Source organism: Ursus maritimus, unplaced genomic scaffold, assembly GCF_017311325.1.
Source record: "Ursus maritimus isolate PB19 unplaced genomic scaffold, ASM1731132v1 scaffold_9, whole genome shotgun sequence".
Taxonomy (NCBI): Eukaryota; Metazoa; Chordata; class Mammalia; order Carnivora; family Ursidae; genus Ursus; species Ursus maritimus.
Window position 1 is genome coordinate 26300090 of NW_024427107.1, and position 14877 is coordinate 26314966.

Genomic DNA, 14877 nt, shown 5'->3' on the forward strand with positions numbered 1-14877 from the left:
TCAACAGATGAATGGATAAATATATATATATATATATATATATATATATATATATGGTATATATATGTATGTATGTATAAATATATATTATACATATTCACACATGTATATATTTGCGTACGTATTATACTAAATAGTATATATTACATATAGAATATGTTTTTATATATAAAATAAAAGACTAGAAAGCTGGAGTTACAGAGAGTTAAGAAATAACTAATACAGGGGCGCCTGGGTGGCTCAGTCGTTAAGCATCTGCCTTTGGCTCAGGGTGTGATCCCAGGGCCCTGGGATTGAGCCCTGCATTGGGCTCCTGGCTCTGCTGGGAGCCTGCTTCTTCCTCTTCCATTCCCCTGCTTGTGTTCCTTCTCTTGCTGGCTGTCTCTCTCTGTCAAATAGAAAAATAAAATCTTAAAAAAAAGAAAAAAGAAAAGAAGAGAAATAACTAATACAAATTTTTGTCAGTATCATTCTTCTTTAAATTTCATGTTAAGAGGAAAAGACTGATCGGATTTTAAGAAACACATTTTACAAAGAGCAGTATCCTCACTGAATAAGACTCCGTAAAGGAAGAAATCTCTCTCTCTCTCTCTCTCTCTCTCTTTTTTTTTTTGTAGTGGTGTTATTCATTATTGAAATCCCCCAGAGCCCAGTAACTTGCTTGACACAAAGAAGAAACTCAGTAAAAATGTGATAGATGGATAAAAGAATAAGGTCTTAATACTATCATTGGAAGTTTATCAGTAATGGTTCCTATTATTATTTCCGATGTGATGATTGTCTTCTATGCTTTCAGGTTCATTTTGTTGTTAAATAGTTTCATTTGACATCTGAAGTAGTCTATTTTTACTTCAAAATAGCATCTTTTAAAATGTTAACTTTTCAATTAATGCCCTCTGGTATTATTTAATCTTTATTCAAAAATAATGTGATCATCTATGTAGGTGATACCATAAGTTTGTTGATTCATTTATCTCAAGCAACTGGTTAATTCCCTGATTTAAATTGGTAAAATTTGTTTTTCAATTGGTTTAACCCCTGCTTAAAATGGTCTATCGTCTTGCTAGGGAGTCACAGCCAGTTTTATTTTCTTCTTTCTATAATCTTTTTAAAGTGTAATAGTGCTTCCTTTTGCATTTTCCAACTTAGTGCTAAATGAATTTCTCAGAAGAAGGTGTTGGGTAAATTTAGTGTTTTTACTGTTGCAGATGACTTATTTCTGACAGGCATCTATGTTTGAGTACTCAGCAATATTCATCAAGTACAGAATTTGTTTTCACTTATTTCCCAACAAATTCAAATTTCTCTCTTCCTGCAGATGTCTAGCTTAAAATCAGGGATATGAAGAACTTCTTGGAAATTCTATCCCTATTTGAAAGTAATGCTTTTGAAGTCTTTCCTCTAAGGAATATCAGGGGTATATATTTCTTGCATAACTTTTTATAGCAAAAAGGTCTGTAGATTTACCTGGCATATTAAGTCCTGAATAAGTATGTTGTGCAAATAAAATATATACTCAAATGCTTTCTCAGAAACAGACCTTTTCCTGTTGAATTGCTGAGAGCAGCTTTGTGTTTTATTTGGAGCAATATAAAAGACTTTGAAGATTTTTAACTGTAACTGATTGTATTAAAAGACTAAATTATGGAGTTAAAATTTTGGTGTTCAAATGATAATTACAGTAACAATAAAATGAGTTAGCATTATGTTGTTACAAAACATATTTATTATGCACATTTTACCTGACTACCAGGCTTATCAGATATTGCAAGAGGGAATTTTACAGTGATGATTTAAATACATAAAACAGAAATAATATTTTTATTATTGTGCTTTGAGCTTCAGTCCATGTGTAATGAAAAACATTTTGTTTAAGCCATGGTGTTTATCCAACTGTAGTGTCAGTTTTTTGGTTATATATTCATATTTCTGAATTGTGAGTCTCCTGAGGCAGGTAAATATATTTTATTCATCTCTCCAGCCCCAGTAACTAGCATAATACTTGAGTGCCCAAAACACTTTTAATTTAGTGAATGAATGAATGAGTGAATGAATGAAAAATACAGAATTAAGATTACACACACACACACACTCACGTTAGGGAACAATATTACCTACATTGCCTTGGAAAATCTTACACATGCTGTTTAAGGAATGTGACTCCTTGCCAAATTACCAGGTTAACTGGCACACACACAGATGGAGATTATTTTATATATGTGATAATGCTTTACTATTTAGCATAGGGATATAAAAGCCTGGGAACTGATATCTGGGATAAAACCCTTGAATCATGTGAACTTTTTCACATGGTGTTGCTCACAGAATTCAAACAGGATATGTCAGGCTGGGCCTCTAGTTCATGTCCTTTATCAAATCTGATTTAAGAATATCATAATTTCTTTTAGCTGCCATTTATAAATACTATTGGTAATCATGTCCATATCTGTTTAAATTTATCTATGCCCTCTTTTCCTCACTGTTGGGGCTAATATCTTCATATTAATTTCTTGATGGGTTGAGTTGCAACACCTTTTATTACTCATCACATTTTTTTTCTAGCGTCCTTTTCTACTAGCTTTTCCATATTTTGTGAAAAGTTTCCCAGAAACTTTAAATCAGCCTTGCATTCATTGAAGGCAGGAAGGGTTCCTACTAATGGAAGACAGAAGTTTTTAATGATGATATATTTATATTTTCCTATGATTATAATTTATAATCAGATTTATAATTATTTTTGAAAAGCAGCTTTTACTTCTCATTAATACAACCTAAAGATATTTATTTTTATTTTCTAAAATACAGTTTCTAATAATTTTAATACTCTCTCTAGCCACAGAAAATTGAAATAGGAAATATCTAGGATTTTCTTTTTGGTAGTCTTTACAAATATTTGCACTTGACATGCTCTCATTTACAGCCCTCTAGATTAACTTACTTAGTAAGCATTTATCCAACTCTTGTGATGTGCCAGGTATTAAGTCTTAGAGGTATGACAGTGAGTTAAAACAAAACATGAGCTAATATTTTTGAGCTTAAATTTTTGAAGAGGTAGACAAACAATAAGCAAGTTTAATAAATAAAACATATATACATTATTATTATTATGACATAAAAGTATTAAGTAAAAGGAATGTAGTCTTTAACTCCTGGGGTGTCTTAAATCCCCTCCCAGACTCTCTTACACTTTTATTTCACAGCTCAGCAACTTATATATGAGAGTTTTTTCTTCCTTTTGGAAAAAAAAAATACCTATTTTCTAAGAAGGTTGAATATAAAAAATTAAAATTATATGCAACTTTGTTGAGAAATGTTGCTTCCAAAAACAGGGACCATCATTTAATTGTTAAATGTTGTTAACCCTTAGCAAGGGTTAGTATAGAAGAATGCAGTATAAATGCCCCTTGAAGATCACTTCAGTGATATAATGCCCTAAGAATTTGGGAAAAGACAAATGACTGGATCTATATAAGGTATGTAGGATGAATAATTATGGTGCTGGTGTCATATGCCATGATGCCCCATTGGTATCCAGGTCTAGTCTGAGTGCCTTAGGACAAGTTTTAGAATTTAGATAATCTCGAACAGCTTAAACCTATGATTCTAGGTTTATATTAGCTACTTGCTAGAGCTTTTATTTTTTTTTAAGTTTTAATATTAATTCCAGTTAGTTACATACAGTGTTCTGTTAGTTTCAGGTGTACAATATAGTGATTTAACACTTTCATAAATCACCCTGCGTTCATCACAGGAAGTGCATTCCTTAATCCCCATCACCTATTTAACCCATTCCCCCCTCCACCTCCCCTCTGATAACCATCAGTTTGTACTCTCAAACTGGTGTAGCTACTCTGGAAAACAGTGTGGAGATTCCTCAAAATATTAAACATAGAACTACCCTGCAATCCAGCTATTGCACTACTAGGTTTTACCCAAAGAATACAAAATACAAATTCAAAGGGATACATGTATTTCAATATTTATAGCAACATTGTCTATGATAGCCGAACTATGGAAACAGCCCAAGTGTCCATTTACTGATGAATGATAAGAAAATGTGGGGGTGCCTGGGTGGCTTAGTCGATTAAGCATCTGCCTTCTGCTCAGGACATGATCTCAGGGTCCTGGAATTGGGCCCCATGTCAGGCTCCCCGCTCAGTGGAAAGTCTTCTTCTCCCTCTCTCTCTTCCGTTCCCCCCTGCTCAGGCTCTAGCTCTCTCTCAAATGAATAAACTAAAAAAGAACACCAAGAAAAAAGGAAGATATGATATATATATATATATAATGGAATAATTAATATGTACAATATATAGATATATATAATAATGGAATATTACTCCATCATAAAAAATGGATGGAGCCAGAGGTTTTGTTTTGTTTTGTTTTGTTTTTTTAAAGATAATCAATTTTGGGGTGCCTGGGTGGCACAGTTGGTTGAGTGTCCAACTGTTGGTTTTGGCTCAGGTCATGATCTCAGTGTTGTGAGTTGGAGCCCTATGTCAGGCTCTGTGCTCAGTGTAGAGTTGGCTTGAGATTCTCCCTCTCCCTCTGCCCTTCACACTCATGCTATCTCTCTCTCAAATAAACAAATCCTTAAAAAAAAAAAAAAAAATCAAGGATGCCTGGGTGGCTCATTCGGTTGAGTGTCAGCCTTCAGCTCTTGTCATGATCCCAGGGTCTTGGGATAGAGTCCCGCATCGGGCTTTTTGCTCAGCGGGCGGCCTGCTTCTCCCTCTCCCTGCCACTCCCCCTGCTTGTGCACGCTCTCTCTCTCTCTGGCATATAAATAAATAAAATATTAAAAAAAGAGAGAGAGAATAAATTTCACCTACTATGGTATAAGGAGATAGAATATGGAGTGGGGATTGGGACAAGAATGAGGTCATAGTGTGTCCATCGTGACTCCACAAGTTACATAATACAAGGGTCATCCAATAGGGAGGACATAATCCAATATCTTGGTAGACATTTGCACTGCAATCCTGAAAAAACTAATGGTAATTTGGAGCTGCTTAAAAAAAATCTAAGAGTAGCTTCTAATAGAGTTTTTAACTTCATTATATCTAATCTAATTGTTATAATAAACCAGTGGTTAAGCATGGTTACTACTTGAGATGAGAATACTTAGCTTCAAAGAGGTTAAATAATTTCTTCAATCATTAGTTGGGTGCAGAGTTAAAATTAGCATGGAAGTCTGCTTGATTCATCCATACTCTTTTTCCCAGAAAGGTAGACTATCTTCATGGCCTTAACTCCTATTTCTTATTTTTTTAGTTCTTGAGAAACTTAGTGTTTCCCAAAGAGTCTTCTATTGAAAAACTCATTCAAAGGAATGTTGAAAAGTGCTTTCATAAAAAAGGCGTTTGGAGTAAAATGTTTGATTAATAAGGGCTAAAAGTTAAATAGTTTTTATGTGTATAATGCTGTTCTGAATACAGTAATCCCCCCTTACCTGTAGTTTCTCTTTCTGGTTTCAGTTACCCAGGGTCAACTGCAGTCCAGAAGCATATGATCCTTCTGATGTATCATCACAAGGTCAGTATCAGCCTAACACTACATCACAATGTCTAGGCATTGACCTCGTTTCATCTCATCATGAGGGCATTTTATCATTTCACATCATCACAAGAAGAAGAAGCGTGAGTACAATACAATAAGATATTTTGACAGAGAGAGAGACCACATTAACATAACTTTCACTGTAGTATGTTGTTATAATTGTTTTTTTATTATTAGTTGTTAATCTTTTACTATGCTTAATTATATTAAAAATTAAATTATATCATAGGTATGTATAAGAAAAGATGTATGTATAGAGTTCAGTACTACCCAGTTTCAGGCATCCACTGGAGGTCTTGGAATCTATCCCCTGCGAATAAGGTGGGACTACTGTATTTAAAATGCAAATACACTAAGGAATACACAAGAAACAAGTATAGTGTATTATTTATAATGAGGCCCCAGTTTTTATCCTATGAACCTCTTTTTTGTGGTGGAATATTCTGAGATTAGTGTACTAAGGAACATAATTTTCAGAATGCTGTTTTAGACCAGAGTTTGCCTAGAAAATGTAAGCTAAAATAATCAGCAATTTATTTTTATTTTTTTAAAGATTTATTATTTTAGGAGAGAGAGAGAGAGAGAGTGCACAAGCGTGCAGGGGGAGGGGCAGAGGAAGAGGGAGAGGATCCTCAAGCAGACTCCCACTGAGCACAGAACCCAATGCAGGGCTTGATCCCAGGACCCCGAGATTATGACCTGAGCTGAAATCAAGAGTCGGATGCTTAACCGACTGAGCCACCCAGACACCTCTAAAATGAGCAGCAATTTAGAAGACTAAATGAATTCAGGATATCATATTTATTTCCACTTAAGTGTTTACTTATTAATTATCATAATTACGGTCCCAAATTTTTCAATTTTTTAGGTAAACAACAAACAAAACATGAATACAGTTATAGCTTCATATAAAATCAACAAACCTCAATTGGTTGTGATGATGAACTCTATTACTGTTAAATAAGCAAACACTAAATTCAAAACAGAATTAGTATAGGCATTCTACTACATTGCTGACCACTGATGGATATTGATCTCAATATTGTTACCATATATGTAAATTACTAGGTTGTATACCATCAATTCAGAGTAAATGCATAATAAATACACTTATATTAATATGTGCAATGTATTTCATGTGTCAATTTCCAGAACTCATTTGAAAATTCAATCATATATGTAAAAAATATTTGAAAGTAAAAAGTAGTGACATTGGGAGGCTATCGCATAAAGTTTATCTGGAAACTTATTAGTAACCCGCATAATTTATCACAAACAAAATTCTCAAGTCGAATAATAATGCTTGGATTTTCCCCCCATTGTTTCCCATATTGCACATAATAGTATTTTCTGTGTTAGGTATATTTGTATAGTTAAAGAGAAGTCCAAACAAGCACAATAAGTAAATTCATTTCTTAAGTCATCAGTGACCACTTCTTATAAATAGTATGTGCAAATACTTTTCTAATTCATATTTTCATCTCTTACATTTATGGTTTATTTTACTTACTGCATATGCTGCTTCTGTTATAATTCAAAGTATGTCGTTTTAGCCAATCCAGGCAATATCTTGAAACATTGAAGAGATCAGCAACATTACAAAAGACAGTATGCAGCAGGTCAATAATTTAAGGGATGATTTCCTTTATAGATGATGTCATGTTTCTCATTTGAAACAATCATCATTTAATATGCAATGTCTATATATAAGATCAGTTTTAAATGAACTATTCTCCAAATTTCTAATGATGAGCTAAAATCACGGGTGTTTTAAGACAGTTAATATGAGAAAAGTATTTGTTTCAGGATAGCATCAATTAGAGAGGTTGCTGTCATGACATTCAGAGGATAGGTATTGTAATAATACTGAATAGAATGCAATTATATTAAATAGTGTATGGGGATTGGGTGATACAAGGAATGGCTGCTGAAATGTAGTCTTTTTCTACTCTTTCATTCAAGGTTTAAATTATGCCAAGGTCATTTGTGATTGAGAGCTATCTGATGGTTGTTGGTATTCTCTAGGAAAAATTAATTGAGGGTCACTGTTCTATTCTGAGTAAAAAGCAGAGCTGGACCTTCTTTCTGTATTTCTTGGCAGGATTCTATGAAAGTTTGTCTGAAATAATCCATTTTGTAGCTATATTAATAGAGATTACATGTTAGGGTAAACTGGCATGGATTTTTAATATTGACCTGCTTTTCAAAATACATGTTTCCAAGAGAAAAAATACCCATGTATATATCATTTTCACTATATTGTTATCTCCTTCAGAAATACTTTTATTTTGGAATGGCCGTCTACTTTTAGATACACCAAAGTGCTTTCCTCTTTGGTATTTTAACATCATCCAATAAGGTTATACAGTAATAGGTCATATTTTTCTATGATGAACATTGTTAGATGTATTTTTCTTTAAATAGAAAATTTTGTCCTTCTTTAACTTAGAAAATAGTATACATTTTTAAAAAGTAAAATGTTTAATTAGTAGCAAATTATTGTTTTAGTATAGTGCAAGTGTGCCAACCAGGGACAATGATCACATATTTGAAAATTTTAACTACAAGGCCAGGAGTGTGTGTGTGTGTGTGTGTGTGTGTGTGCGCATGTGTGCACACACGAGTATTAACCATTCAGTGTAAAACATTACTTATCATCAATGGGTTATCTTCTGACATCGCACTGGGATAGAACTATATAGTAAATAATGAATTGTGGGATGCAGCCAGGCTTGCAGAAAATAACTATTTGAGGGATGGTGCATGAACAGAAAGCTGTAATTTTGACAGGTGGCAAGGTGTCGTGTCACCAAGCCTTTCTAAAGCCTCATATCTCATACCTATTGATTAATGGCTCTAATTAAGGAATGAAATCAAGCATGTGAAGACAGGGGATCGCTTTAGGTCCTTGTTTGGTAGTTTTCTCTTCCTGGCACACAACTCATCCATCTAAATATCACCGTTCTTTCACTTATTATTGCTGTATGGTACCACAAAAACAGCAGGAGGGGTGCATTCTGATCTTGTCCTGGTCATGCAAAAATGCGATTTGGCAAAGGCTGAAGTAAGAGAACATGCCAGAACATCATTTGAATGAGCACTGCTGTGCGAAGCACTGCACTTTCAAATGTTTTGATGGGGATTTAGGACATGTTCAATTGTCTTTGAAAACAAGCTATTATATTAGTTTACATTCTTGGACTCAATCTTGCAAACTTCTTACTTTCAAAGCTCTCAAATCTACTAGTTTAATTTCAAATCTTTTTTGAGGTTGATAACAAAAACCCTTTTAAGTATGGCAGATGGCATTCAGATAACAGAGAAGGAAAATAAAACAGGTAATTTTAATGAATTTTAAAGACTATCAGTTATGCCAAAACTATATCCTCCTAATACTGCTTACTAACAAGACCCCAAATCTGACATTGTGCTACACAGCTAAACAAGTCCCAGAGGAAATTTCTGATCCTTTGCCCTTGCATTAAAATGTTGACTCCTTAGCAGCTATTCGGCTTAGGCTAGTTGGAGAGAGCCACCAGCTGGAGCCTGTAGTGCACATGGTGAAATATTATCTTTTCTTTGTAAACCATAAGATAAAACTGTGTTCTAATTATATATCTCAATCTCCAAGATACTGTTATAATATTTTAAAAAGTGTTGTATGTGATATTATTGACAACAAAATTCAGGTAGATTAAAAACAAATTTCTAGTACTGAAGGGGTATTCCTCTGTATTACACAGATTTTTAATCGTATGCTTTGTGGATTGAAGTGTGCAATTCAGTTAAAATGAGGTTAATTCTGATTATTTAACAATTTGATATTTTATTTAGAATGTGCAAGTATTTTCTTCATTCACTACTTCACTTTGGTTTTGTGTGATACAGAAGCAGAAAATTATTCTGTTCTTAAATGGTTATTTAACTACATGTCTAGAGAGTTTTAAAGAGCACATACGTGTATATTAAAACATTCTGAAATAGTTCATTTATCCTAAACTACATGCTAACATTTTTTAGAGACCCATAATTTAAAAATACATTAAATAGTTCTAAAAGATTAATTTAACCATGTATATTGTTAACTTTTTGGTGGTAACATATAGCTTCTTACTTGTATTCAAGGAAAACAATATATTTAGGTTGAATAAAAATTAAATTAGTTAAACCGTTTCAAAAATGTGTGTTGCAGGAATCATTAAGGACATCTCATATGCTTGTATTTCCTTTACTTAGAATTTGAAAATTGGAAAATGACTACAAGGAGGATGTTTTATTTTTCTCATGACGTATTGATTATTAGGGTGATATGTGATGAAATTATTAGATACAAGATTTGTGTTTACTCTGATGTATATGTGACCACAGAATAATATGCAATATGTTAAGAAATTTAAGATGTTTTTCTTTCCACATTTTTCAATTAACTTGCTTATACTATTTTTTTCATTTATTAATTTTACACACTATCTTATCTCTTTACTGTATTTTAAGAATTTTTAAAGACAGAAATAGTGATAAAATCATTGCTTACTGAAGCAAGTAGACATTGAATCCAGCTATGCACATTAGAAAGATGTTACACACTGCATACTTTTAATAATGATCATTTAGAAGATAATTTTAGCATCCACACAAGGGAAAAATGGATTTTTGATGAGTTCTTATATGACCATATGTGGTATTAGTCAGTGTGAGGTATTGCTAGCAAGCTCATTGCTTTCAAAAATCAAAGTTAAATGGTTCATCTATCATCAGAATTTGTGTCTGGGCGACTTGTCTGAACATCAGTATGATTTATGGTTTGAATTGGAGGAGTCAACCATGCATGTTTCTTAGTTTATCGTTTTATGCTGTCTTCAATTAAATGTCTATAAACACAGTGATGGCTTTATGACATTGTCCATCAATAAAGACTATCAGATTTTGCATGAGAATATGTAATTTTTAGAAAAATAATGACCTTTTGACTTCTGTGTGCCCTGTTGTTCCTATTATACACATATATATGTAGTCTCTCTTTTCAGAAAATTTTATTACCCAATTTGTCATACAGAACGATTACTTATGTGATAAAATATTCTTAATTATTATTTAAGACCTTTAAGAAACAATCATCAAATTATGATAATTGGAGCTGAAGTTATAGCTCTCTGTTTTGCATGCCATATCATAAATGCTTTTATGGGAATGCAAAAAAGCAAAGAAGAACGTATCTGAATATTTTCTTGCATGCTGATTCAATATTCGATTGTTTTATGGAATCAAAAGAGTTTAAACAGGTCTTTGCTAAGAGAAAATATTGTATATGATAAAATTAAATTAAATTATTCCACATAAAAGATGAATCCTGGAAAATCTCGTGTTTTCATTTTCTCTGGGACATTGAATAATGATACTTTCAGTCTTCATATTTATGAATGTGGTGTATAGTATTCACACTGGCAGCTTGTGGAGGTTGAATCATTTTCTGTGTAGCTCTGCCCTGATATTGCTGTTGACAGCAATGCATTGTAAAAAAGAATTAGTATTCTAGTTCTTAAAGCTATGTTGAATATCTTTTCAGCATATTTTCTAATAAAAACACAATGCAAAGGTTTTTATATAACAAATCATCTGCATGTAATTTAAAGACAGGATAGCAGAAATGAGACAATTAAGGTAGGCTTAGATATAAATTTAAGGAAATACATTTCTGTGTGTACATAACAGTTGTGTATATGGTTTTCTTCTGGTATTGAACAAATTCTTTCTTCCCACCATATAACAAAAAGTAGTGCATATGTGGCAAGTAAGTGAGACCACCAATCAATGTTTATCAAGGTTCACGAAATAGTATTGGGAGTGCACTAAGATCCATGTACAGCCACAGATTGAATCTCCTATGTCATTATACATTTTGAAAAACACACTTTATTTCTCTGCTATAAATTAACAGCAGTTGAATCTATGCATAAATTGTCTGGATATTGAAACCAAAAATGACCTTTGACTTCAATTATCTAGATAATTCAAGCAAGTGAAAATTATGTATAGGAATGAAACTACTAGATATCATGCGAAATAGTCAAAAAAACCTGGCTAGTTCCAAGAAATATTTTGCATGCTCTAAATTATGCATTATTGAAAAATATAAACAGTTACAAAATTGCCACAGGCCATATGCAAGTATAGATATGAATATTTAAGTGGGGCTTTTTTTCGTTATTACAATGAGATTGGCTTGCTACCTAATGCAGTTATTTTCATCAGAGAGTCTAAATTAGTCTGAAGACATATTCTGGAAAACAGAGGTCTAGGACATTTCTAAAGTTTAGAATTCGCATTTTGATTGTACCTCCAGGAAAATGTTATCAATAATAAAGACTTCTTAAGACATGATTTGTAATTGAAAGACATTTCCTAGCATGAGCTTTAGGTTTTCAGTTCAATGTTTTCCCACAATATGGTCTGTGGATTTATTCTCTGAGATCCAGTAGTTCTGGGAGAATATTTTTATTTTGCATTTTTGTTTTTATAATAACTAATAAAAGAACCACTTGTAAATATAATTAGTGATTTTTTCAGAAAATCTAATTGAAAGGTATTCATGACAGTATTTTGGTTTTTTATCACTGTTTCTCAGACTTGACCCAGAATAATTTTTCAGGGATGGGATATTTTTCTACCTTAAAAGAGGAACTTACATCCTTTGATTTGAAAAACAGTGGGCTGTTTATTCCTCTTATTAATAGATTATTTTAAAATATGTCTAATTTGAAGTATAAGTAAGCATGGAACTGAAGCATTTAAAATAGTCACTATCTTCTTAATCAGTGAATTTTCCAACTATCCAAGTTTCCCTTTGATGTTGTATTTTGAAAGAAATGTTTCTTATGATTATGGAAAATAAGCTGTTGGCACTTGGGGCCCATGGTATCAAATGTTCTCTTTTCGTTTTTAAGATATTATTTGTTTTTCTAATAATATAGATTCAGTACTGAATAGTTGAAAAGTTTTAGAGTATATAAATAAAATAAATTTTTAAATTACCTTAAAACACTAAGGTGTGTATATGTGTGTGTGTGTGTGTGTGTGTGTATGTGAGTGTGGTGTGAACACTTGATTTGGTTGAAGAAGAGAGGTAGTCACAATTTGGGAGGACATTTATTGTTGAACAGAATAGCTGTTTAAGGACTAACTTTTTACATAAATTCTGAGGGAAGGGTGACATTTTTTTAATATGTGTGAATGTGTAGACTTGGATAAAATAGATACTCTTGAAAAACTGACTTTTTCATCTACCTATTACCTGAAATATAATTTTCAGATGACATTCATAATAAATTCATTTATTCTATTAGAAATTTACATAAGTGCATAAATCAATGATAATAATTCTTAGGTATCAGTTTATATATTGTGCATTCTAACTTTTGAGAGTTAGTGGACTGCTAAAAATATATGAGCCAGATTAAAATTATTTCAAAAATAGGATACAAAAAATAATGATGTTTTTATTACTTCATAAGGAGATCTGCTCTCCCACCAAAAGCATTCTGAGGAAATTGGGGATTGTTTTTGTTTTTTGTTCTTTTTGGTTCCTTTTGTGTGTGTATGAGAAGTCTTGGAATATAGGGCTATAATGTGTCTGCTCAGCTATATTGATCTCTTTATTAAACTCAGTTTTTTTTCTAACTTGCCTCCAGTCTCTTTATGACTTTTATATCAAGCACAGAATTTAAATGTGCGTTTCTGTGTTGAAATTTTAATATGCAATGATATTGTAGTTGATTCAGCTATAGGGAATGCGTGAAACAACATGAAAATTATATGATCACAGAAGCAGAACCAAACCCTTAGGAGAGACAATTGTTTTAGAAAGGTTAGCCATGTTCTTTCATTTTTAGCTTAGGATTCATAACATGCAAAGTTTCCCTGTTGTTTCTCAAGGGAAAAAACGGGGGTGTTTTTTATGGTGTAATTTTAACATTCTATTTTCTTTAGTCTAAAAAATGTCAGTTCTGTTCTTCCTGGTTCTTGGTAGATTTTGGTGAAATAAAAAGGATTCATTTTGTTATAGTTGTGTTTCCATTGTTTTGTGGATGGGCACTCTCCTTTTGGTCATTTATTTTCAAGAAAAAAGTTTGGGTATTTTCAAAATTATAATGTACTGATAGTAAGAAAACATTTGAAAATAGGCACAGATGAAGAATTCGTGTAGTTTATGAGGAGTATGTCTTCAGATGCTCTAGTTCATGATATCCGGTAGGAGTATGAGTTATACATAGCTGTGATTCAGTTGGCTATATTTAAATAATGGATGTATGGGACACCCTTGTTTATTGAAGATGAAATGAATGACGAATATAAGAGAATAAAATAGCAAAAATATTTTTCTTACCTATCATCAGAAAAAAAAGGAACAGTCAGGCATAATTACTCATGGTCCTGTACCATCCTCTCTGCCTTATGGGTTAAGGGACGTTTTTAGCTATAGACCAGGTCTGCTGCCTCCAGGTATGACTACTATGATATGATGGAAGTGAGGGTGCTGATAATTTCTATACATGTATACCTATCTCTCTTTATTCAACCCCCTTCAAGTTCACTGAATTTTAAAAGTGAACAAAATATGATGGTATGTTTGGCAGTTGCCATGATGCTTAACACATTTTGTGGAGATGCTTCAGCTCTGATCTAGTTCCTAGATTGTTTTTGATTCTGTTACCCATTTTCAATTCAAAGCTCCTCTTCTGTACTTTGTCCCAAATGTACTTTTTTTCTTTTTATCTTATTCTTCTCTATGGATTTCAGTAAACCAGTGTCACAGATTATTTCACTTTGATTAGGAATCTCCGCCCTAGTTAGATTTTCAGGACCTATTCCTTCCCTGGCTGGTCCATGTTTGGATAATATTATGGATTAAAATGAGTACAGAAAGAATGCTTTTTAAAAATCAATTATTCTCTTGACCTCTATGGATGTATAGATCTTTGTCTGTTAAAGATACATATGGATTTCTCTGTTGAGGTGAACAGTTGTCTAACTTTTACTAGACTATAATTTTCATATAGGCCAGGATTTCCGTCAACTTGTTTTTTGATGTATCCCAAGCATCTAGAATAGTCTCTGGCTTATATGTTAGACACTCAATAAATATTTATCAAATAAATCAGTGTTGCATTAAGCACACATCTGTTCATAATTTTCTGAATATATTTTATCTCTATGTAAATTGAGAAGAGTGCATACAGGGGACTGTGAATAAACCAGACAGTTTTGAAAAAAAAAATAGCAAATGTATAAAAACAGCAAATGTATAAAAGATCTAACATA

General features: G+C 32.6%; 1 long non-coding RNA gene across 3 annotated transcripts in view; it reads left to right on the forward strand.

The window, feature by feature from the left end:
• LOC103661356 overlaps window positions 1–14877 on the forward strand; it is a 253666-nt gene that overhangs the window by 66436 nt on the left and 172353 nt on the right. For all 3 annotated transcript variants that reach the window (XR_005833675.1, XR_005833676.1, XR_568041.2), the window contains exon 3: window positions 5478–5535. This is a non-coding gene — a long non-coding RNA (uncharacterized LOC103661356). The remainder of the gene's footprint in view (window positions 1–5477; window positions 5536–14877) is intronic.